The sequence below is a fragment of the Pteropus alecto genome, unplaced genomic scaffold, assembly GCF_000325575.1.
Source record: "Pteropus alecto unplaced genomic scaffold, ASM32557v1 scaffold40, whole genome shotgun sequence".
Taxonomy (NCBI): Eukaryota; Metazoa; Chordata; class Mammalia; order Chiroptera; family Pteropodidae; genus Pteropus; species Pteropus alecto.
In genome coordinates this window covers 17,511,056-17,519,665 of record NW_006431919.1, presented here as the reverse complement: position 1 = coordinate 17,519,665, position 8,610 = coordinate 17,511,056, and positions in this window count along the sequence as shown.

Below are 8,610 nucleotides of genomic sequence, written 5' to 3'. Positions count from 1 at the left end.
ATTGCCTCCTGAGCCCTCTCACTTGGCTCTGCCCTGTGAGCTCCTCCAACCAGCCATAGCTCTTGGCATTTTCTAGAACAGAGACGGGCTCCAGTGGCTCTGGGTCCGACCTATTCTAGGGAGCCCAGGCCACGTTCTCCGGAGGGCTTCTACCTCATCCTTCTAGGACCCTCCCTCCAGGGTCTGCAGCTCAGCAAGCATGGGGATGTTGGGAAGCAATGAAAGAGATGTCGGTCCCCCACACTGACACCTCCACCCTCTACAAGCAGTTGTCCTGAAGGCTACCCCCTTTTCTTGGTTTAGGGGTAGAGAGAGAACCAGGAGAAGAGAAGGGAAGCGTAACCCCAAACAACTCTCTTGAAGTCCTCACTCTCTGGTGTGACCTGAGGCAATGATGAACTAAGGGTCACGAACCCCCTTTAATCCCCAGGTATTTATTTCTTCCCCAGGCCCCACGCATACATGGTAGCTCTACCCCGCCAAAGCACTGGCATATTTATCCGACCATAGAACTCTCCTCTTTAAAATTCCTCTGAAGGCTTCTCAGGTGCCCTTGGATAAAATCCAAAATGCTTAATACCACTGTTGACCCTGAGAAAGAAGGTAACTACCAACAGGGATCCCTGGTGGCTAACTGGGCTCAAATTTATAAACAGAGCCTAGCGGCCATTGATAAACAGGAGCGTCTCGTGTAAGCCATGCTTCAGGGAGAAACCTGCACTGAACTACTCGCCTCCCGCACCGAACTATATGCTCTGTGAACTAAGCAGACCCTTACAAAGGAGTTCTTGGAATCCTGTTTCCACCAACAGGACTGAGACTTTCTCCATCCAGTTGGCGCTGCACAGCTATATCATCATTAGCATCTTCACTGACCAATCAGAACAGCTCCATTCCAACCAATCAGGACAGTACCCTTTGGCCCAATCAAACTGAGGCTTTGGAGTCCTCATTTGCATGAGGACGGACCAATCAGGCACCAGGGATAGGGACTTCTCTCTATATAAGTCAGCTGGTTTTGGGCGGGGAGCCCACTTTCCTTCTTCAGTGAGGGCTGTGCTGTATGGCGGTCAACGTCTCTCTGGACTGTCACCAGAGCAGGGACTACCGGAGTGGAGTGGAGTGGAGTGGGTGCAGCGAACCGGGACAGGGAGCAGCAGAGCAGGCAGAGCAGACTGGACTAGAGAGGAGCAGAGCCATCTAACTGGAGTGGGACCTCACCTGAGGGGGCCGCCCCACCCGAGGGCCGCCCCACCCGAGTAGCTGTGCTGTATCACACTTGACCTGTTTGCCCTGAGTAGTTTCCGTCACCGCACCCCAAATTGGGAATTCCTGTTGACTTTGAATTGGCGCCAAGCGCCATCCGTTGACGCTACCCACCTTCCTGCCATATCTTACGTCACTCTCCTCCTCAGTGGACCCCTCACCGTCTCTTGCACATACTCCCTCAGGACCTTTGCCCATGAAGTTCCTTGGTCTGCCACCAACAACATGACTAGGTAAGTCCCACTTTTCTGTCAGTTCTCCACTTCCCCATGACCACCTTGGGGCAGCCCGCGGACCAGACTGGTCCCCATCATACTCCTTCACGTATCCGTCACAACTTATGTAGCCGTAAGTTCATGTGCAGCTGTGCACATGTGCAGCAGCTCTGTGGGCAGGCTGCTTTCGTTTAAATCCTGGTTTCTGCCACTTACTGGCTGTGACACCCTGACCGAGTTTTTGAAACTCTGTGTACTTTGGTTTCCTTGTCTGCAAAATGGGAACCAAGACAGCACCTACCCCATAGGCTCGTTGTGAGGTTTGACTTGTCACATGACCCAAGTCACATGACCCACTCTGAACTCTACAGGGTAGAAAGACAACAATCCAAGCATGTGCCCAGGAGAGCTGGACTGCGTTCTCATCCTAGCAGGCAGAGTGACCTACGCCAGGTCATGCTGCCCCCGTCCATTTTCTCGGGGTCAAACCCAGAGTTCCCATGGTCCCCGCAAGGCCCTGTGGGACCTGGTGTCCATTACCTCTCTGAGCCCACCTGTCCTGCTTCTCTTCCCTTTCCTGGCTCCCTCCAGCCACGCTGACCACTTTTCCGTTCTCAGAAATGCTGGCCACGCTGCCACCTTTGCACTGGCTGCTCCCTCCTGGAGGGTCCTTACCCCAGGCATCCACATGGCTCACTGCCCAATCTCCTTCGTGTCTGACTCAGTGACCCTCTCAATAAAACCCGCCAGTTACATGCTACTTCAGATCGCCTGCTGCCCCCACTTCCCCCAGCCTCTCTGTCCCCTTAGCCTGAGCCACTTTCATCTTGTTCATAACACTTTTTACCTTCTGAAATGCTGTATGATTGCCTTCTTTCTTATGTTTATAGCTGATTGTCTGCCTTCCCCACCAAAATATGAGTGCCAAGAAAAAGGATCTTTACCTTTACCTTTAGTTCATCGATGTATTCCAAACACCTTATACAGTGCCTGGCACATATTAGATGCTCAATAAACACTTGTTTCTACAAGTGACAGATACTTATATAAATAAATGCTAGTGAACACATATGGCTCCCTGAGCGACCTGAACTTTGGGATCACGCTCTGATACACTTTATCTGAGTGGGCGAAGCTGGACCATAACCCTCATATCCAGCAGAACAAACCTACAGGATAATCAAGCAGTTAAACTCACCTGGGAATGTGGGGGAATGGGATGCACTGGAGATGATTAAATAGTAGTTGTTTCTCTTCACAGGGGTGGAGAGAGGCATTGGGGGCAACTGGGACAGGCTGCCACCTTGTGGCTGAATGAGAAAATGCACTCAGTCTGATTTTAGTCTTTCTGAGTCTTTGCAGGCTTCTGTGAACAAGATGGGCATCCCCAGGCTTGGCCCTTTCGGAGTCCTGTGGAGCATGTGCCCATTGACCTAAAATGTAACCCAAACTTTTTTTTGACCAGCATGATCTTTCCTATACTCACGCATCCATTCATTCCTTCAACAACCATTAGCCAAGCAGTAACCAGGGGTCAGACACGATGAGAAGGAAGAGGCCCTGCCTCTTGGATGGACTATTTACCGAGTACCTGCTGGCACTGCGCTGGCATAGGTGGATAATAACCAATGAGACAGACTGGACTACCTTCATGGAGCTGACGGTCTAGTCGACAGATAAATAAGAGGATGACAACAGTGATAAGAACATACACATGAGTAAGGGATGAGGAGGCTACGTTAGGCCCCAGAGGAGATGACATTTAAACTAAGGCCTAAAAAATAAGAATGAGCCAGTTGAGGGAACAGCATGGCAGGGAGAGGGAACAGCATGAGCTAAGCGGTTGAGTATTCTAGGAATGGAAAGAAGGTCAGAGTGGCTGGAGGGATGAGATAAGGTCAAGAGGTCAGCAGAGGCCTGATCCTGCTAGGTCTTGAGGGCTGTGGAGAAGGCTTGGCCTTTATAGATATTATCTAACTTGCCTTTTCTAAAGACCTGTCTATCTGGAGAAAGAGAATGGCTTTAGAGGGTGGATTAGTCCTTTGGGCTGTTATAACAGAATATTATAGACTGGTTGGCTTATAAACAACATACATTTATTTTTCTTAGTCCTGGGGGCCAGGAATTCCAAGATCGAGGTGTTGGCATTTTTGGAGTGCCGTGAGAGCACACTTCCTGGTTCATAAACCATTGTCTTTCCGCTGCGTCCTCACATGGCAGAAGGGGCAAGGGAGCTCTCCGCAGTCTCTCTTTTAAGAGCATTAATCCCATTCGAGAGCTCCTTCCTCATGGCCTAATCACCTCCCAGAGACCCCACCTGCTAATACCTTCAGACTGGGAAATAGATTTCAACATGAAATTTGGGAGGACACAAACATTCAGTCTATAGCAGAGGGGCACTTACTTATGGAGTGGAGTGGATACAAACATTTAGAAGATAACAGTCCTGTCCTTAAGGGGGACTTTCATTGCAATGGAAAGAACAGGGGTCAGGCAGCCCAGCAGATCTGAGTTCAAATCCCAGCTTCACCAGTTACCCATTCCATGACCCTGGGCAACTTCTCTAAGCTTTGGGGGTTTTTTTCACTTGAAAATGGGAAAAATAATATACTGCAGATTTTTTGGATGAATTAAAGAAATGGACATGGACTGTCTGGTGCTATACTTAGTACCTGGCAAGTACTCAACGGAAGTCATGTTACAACATACACATATCCCTTTACAAAGTAAGGGAAAGCCAGATATATGCACAATACAGACACAAAGTAGGTAGAGATCAAAATGGTACAGAAGGGATCGGGTCATAGAGGCCTTGAATGCCAACCTAAAGTACATGCCCACCTGTGAGCAGTGAGAGCCAGCGAGGGTTTCTGAGCAGGGGAGAACCATGAACAGAGCTTCCTTTTAGGAGGAAGATGATGTTGGCAGCCAGGAAAAGGGAGAAGATGGAAGAAAGGAAATCGTGGTCTACTTTTTCTCACCCCTGAGATATAACTTCTCTCAACCTCATCCCTACCTCCTGAGTTCTGTCCCACAGACTGGGCACCTGGAACTTTCCTTTGAGGCCTGCTTCCTTCCAGCCCGTCATCTATTTCATAGGACCTCGTGTGCCTGGCCACCGAGCATTTGCAGGTTTGGCTATGTTAATTATGAGCATCTTGTTGTGCCAGCCAATCAGACAGCAGTCTCCGAGGAAGAGTATCTTTTTCCAAGTCCTCTGAATTTGTTCTGGAAAAAAGCCTGATTTCTTCTTAGAGGCAGTTGGTGGAGAGAGGCAGAAAAGGAGCAGGCCTCAGCTTGCTGGGCCTGGCTGTCATCCTGGGAACTTGAGATTTGGAAGAAGCGCAGCCTGCCAGCCTGGCAGACACCAGAAATCACAAAAAGACCAGAACTTAATTCAAGTTGATGGACTCGATGCCCCTCGAATGCGTAGCCCTCCTCCCAGCTAAACCTGCCATATGGAATTCTGTGCTTCGTCAGCTTCGGCATTGATTATCTACGGTCTGCAGCTCTCGAGCTTGCAAAACGCAACTTCTAGAACAGGAATTTAGAAGAATAAAGTCAGCTAAGGCAGCAGATTTACCTCCTCTGCCCTGTCCTCCCCACACCCCAGTCAGGGAGATGCCAGTGTTCCCAGAAGCATTGTAGATACAGTGAAGCTGGAGAAGAGGTTCCCAAGTAGGAACAAAAGCAAGCCCAGCCCTGGAGGCTCACTTACCTGCTGCTGAGGACCTCGGTTAGAGTAGGGGCCGGAGGTGGATTCATTATTCCCACAGGCATTTCCTCTCTACGCTAGACTGTGCCAGATGCTTAGGGATTTGACACAAAGAAGACCCATTCCAGCTCCCTGGGAGCTCTGAGTCTGGCAGAGATGTCGGCTCTAAAAGCAATCATGGTTGCGACAGGCACGGTGATAGCCAGGAGAGGAAGCAATTATATATCTGGGGACGCAGGGCTTCCTGGAGGAAGTGACATACAAGTTGGACTTTGAAAGCTGAATAAGAGGTCACCACTGACAAGGTGGGGAAATGAACAGCTTATGCCAAGGCATGTGGATAGGAAAAAAACAGAAGGTGTTTTCTTCTGGACATTACAAATCCTTTCTCTTGTTGGGACGTGAGGAAAATGGAGGCCGCACCCACAATCAGGCTAAAAAGAGGGTCAAGACCAGGAAACAGTGGATGTAGTTCAAGGAAGAGTTAGGATTAAAATTCGATTTGGGATTTGAATGCAGGTAAAGGGAGACATTTAGTTGTATCAGATTGGCTGATAGCAAAATAACAAAAATGCACGTGCTTTACACGTATTATCTCACTTAGACCTCAGAACAAGCCTAAGAGGTTATGGTTATTCTTATCCCATATTACAGATGGGGAGATGGAGATACAGAGCGGTCAGTGACTTGCCCAAGGTCACGCATTTTGTTGATGGTGGTTGCCAGGGGCTGGGCAGGGAGGGACGGGGAGCTGGTGTTTAACGACTAGGTAAAGTGTTTTAGTTTGGAGAGATCAGAAAATTACTGGAAATGAATGTTGCTGATGGTTGCACCATAGTGTGAATGTACCTGATGCCACTTACAGATGGTTAAAACGGTAAATTTTAAGTCATGTATATTTTACTATAATTTAAAAAGAAAGAAAAAGACAAAGGAAGGGCATGAAAAGAGGTAGATATTGCATCTTCGGCCGCGGGCAGGTGGGGAGAGAAATTTGTCTTCCCAGGCCAGGCCTGCCACAGCGGAAGTGAACACGCTCAGGAGGGCTGAGGACCCAGCTGCGTGGCTCAGTGTGTGACCGGGGGCAGGTCTCATCACCTTTTTGGGAAAACCGAGGAAGCTGGCTGATTCACAGATTTCCTCTAGCGTCTGCCTTCTGTGGTTCTGCCTTATTAGGAAAGTTCGGCTCATGCAGAGGGTGAGGTAAAAGGAACGGGAAAGCCAGGCCTTCACCATACTGGACATTTCCAAGTCCTTTGACTTACAATTGTGCTTCAGAATAATGTGCCATGTAGGAATTCTATCAGCGAGGGTCTGACACAAAACAGATGTCACCCTAGGTCACTGAGGAGAGTTTACTAAGGTGTGGGAGGACTTGGGGAACCAAAAGGGGATGGCGCAGTCCCAGCAGGATGGTTATAACCACTGGGGAGGTACAGGCACCCCCAACGGAGCCGGCATGGGGGAGGTGCCTTCGGTAAGGACAACACTGCAGGAAAGAAGCTCGGGAAATGAATACCCAGACCTCCCTCTCTCTTCCTCCCCTCCATCTCCTACCAAGTCCTCTGTTGGCCAAACCCAACAGGAAGCCAGAGGACAGGGAGCCCATCAGTGAAATGCATACAGGCCAGCCTGGCAAGGAAAGTCAGAGGGGCAGAGGGAGGGGCCGATGCAAAGTGAATCAGCACCAAGCTATCCAGCGGCCTGGCTAGGCATCCTCCCTGGATGACCCCCACCCTCTTCCAAAAGCTGACTTTGGCCCCAGGGTGAGAGGGAGCCCTGGGCTCTTTCAGGCCCCGGGGGTGGGGGGAAGGGGGCACACGCGAGCTATTTGGTCTCTTGGAAAGAGCCCTGCTTACTAATGTCGACAAAAGAAACATCCAAACCTGTAGAGAATTTTTATGAGTTTATTTGGGCCAAACTCGGGACAATTGCTGGGAAGCAAAATCTAAATGAACTGAGAAAATGCTCCAGAGGATGGCAGTTTTGCAGCTTATTTTATACATTAGAATCAAAAGAGGGGAAGTAGGGAGGGTACATGAAATCCATTGGTGGCAGATTAAGGTGGGCAGGGAAAAGCAAAGGAAGAGGGAAATCTCTGGGATTGGATTAAAATTAGAACGAAGAGACACATACTTCTTGTACACTGTTAGGTACAGGATAGTTAGTAATGAACAATCACAGCACAGAGAGATGGTATTTGGGGAACAAGATAACAATGAGGGGTTCTGTGGTCTGTGCTCCGGTGTGGTGGGTGTGCCAAGGGGTCTGGAAAAGGAGATTATTCTGACATTTCAAAGGTACGTTATCTTAGAGGCAAAAAGACAATTGACAGGCTCACTTAAGGTGAAGATGGACCCTTATCGAGGAAGCTAGATGTGCCTGTGACTTGTAGTTAGGAATTTTTATGTTCAGACCATCCTGTGTGGTTACTTTCTGTCTCTGAGTTTATAGGGCCTGTCATGCTGGCTGGCCTCCCCCAAGCTTGCCAGGTTTAGTTAGTGGCCCCTTTTTGTCCTCACTAGTGTGAGAACATTGGTTGGCCAAGGCCCCAAACCTCCAACTCATGCAGTGATGTCTACGTTCTGTTATTTGTTCAGCCAACCTCTCCTGAAAATGACTCGATGTCAAGCCAGGGGTAGGAGGCACTGGATGAACACGTGTGCAGCAGCCCCAGTCACCCTGATTGTGATGTCTGACCACAGCCGGACTGTGGTGGGTCCCCGAACTCCAGCTCTGTGAGTCTGGAGGCTGCTCTCGGACACCTCCTCTGTGAAATGGGTCAGTCAACCACCTTTTCCTCCGAGCGCTGCCCTGACGATTCAGAGGACATTTCTGAAGCGTGAGGCACTGGCAGTGGCAGGGACTGAGTGTTCCACTTTGGGAATCAATGGCAGCCACCTGCCCCTCACTCATTCGCCACCCTGTCGCCGCGTGTTTGCTGCCACGGTTGTAATGACATTGTATTTGCATTTGTTGCGCTTTTTCGCTCCCTCTCTGCGTCTCTGAGACTGTGATCCCAGGAGAAGCCCCTGGCCCCTTTCTTCTCCCTGCATCCCCAGGGACGGGGGCTGGATTTACGACCGCCCGCACTCATGCTGTGGCCGGACGCTGCCAAGGGCTGGCTTCACAAGCACTTAATCGTGAGGACAGCCCTGGCGGGAAGGCGGTACTACCAGGCCCGTTTTACCGATTAGGCGCCGAGCCCAGAGAGCTTGAGCAAGTCGCCCAAGGTTGCGGAGCCGAAATTCTACCCGGACAGTCGGGGCCTGAAATGCGGCACTGGACCGGGCTCCCCGAGCGCGTCAGTGCGGGAGGAAGTCGAGGAGTCGGTCAGTGAACGGACGGCGGGTGTGCGCCCGCCCCTCCCCCGTTGCGGTGGCTGGAAGCGGGGACAAAGGCCCGGAGGAGGCC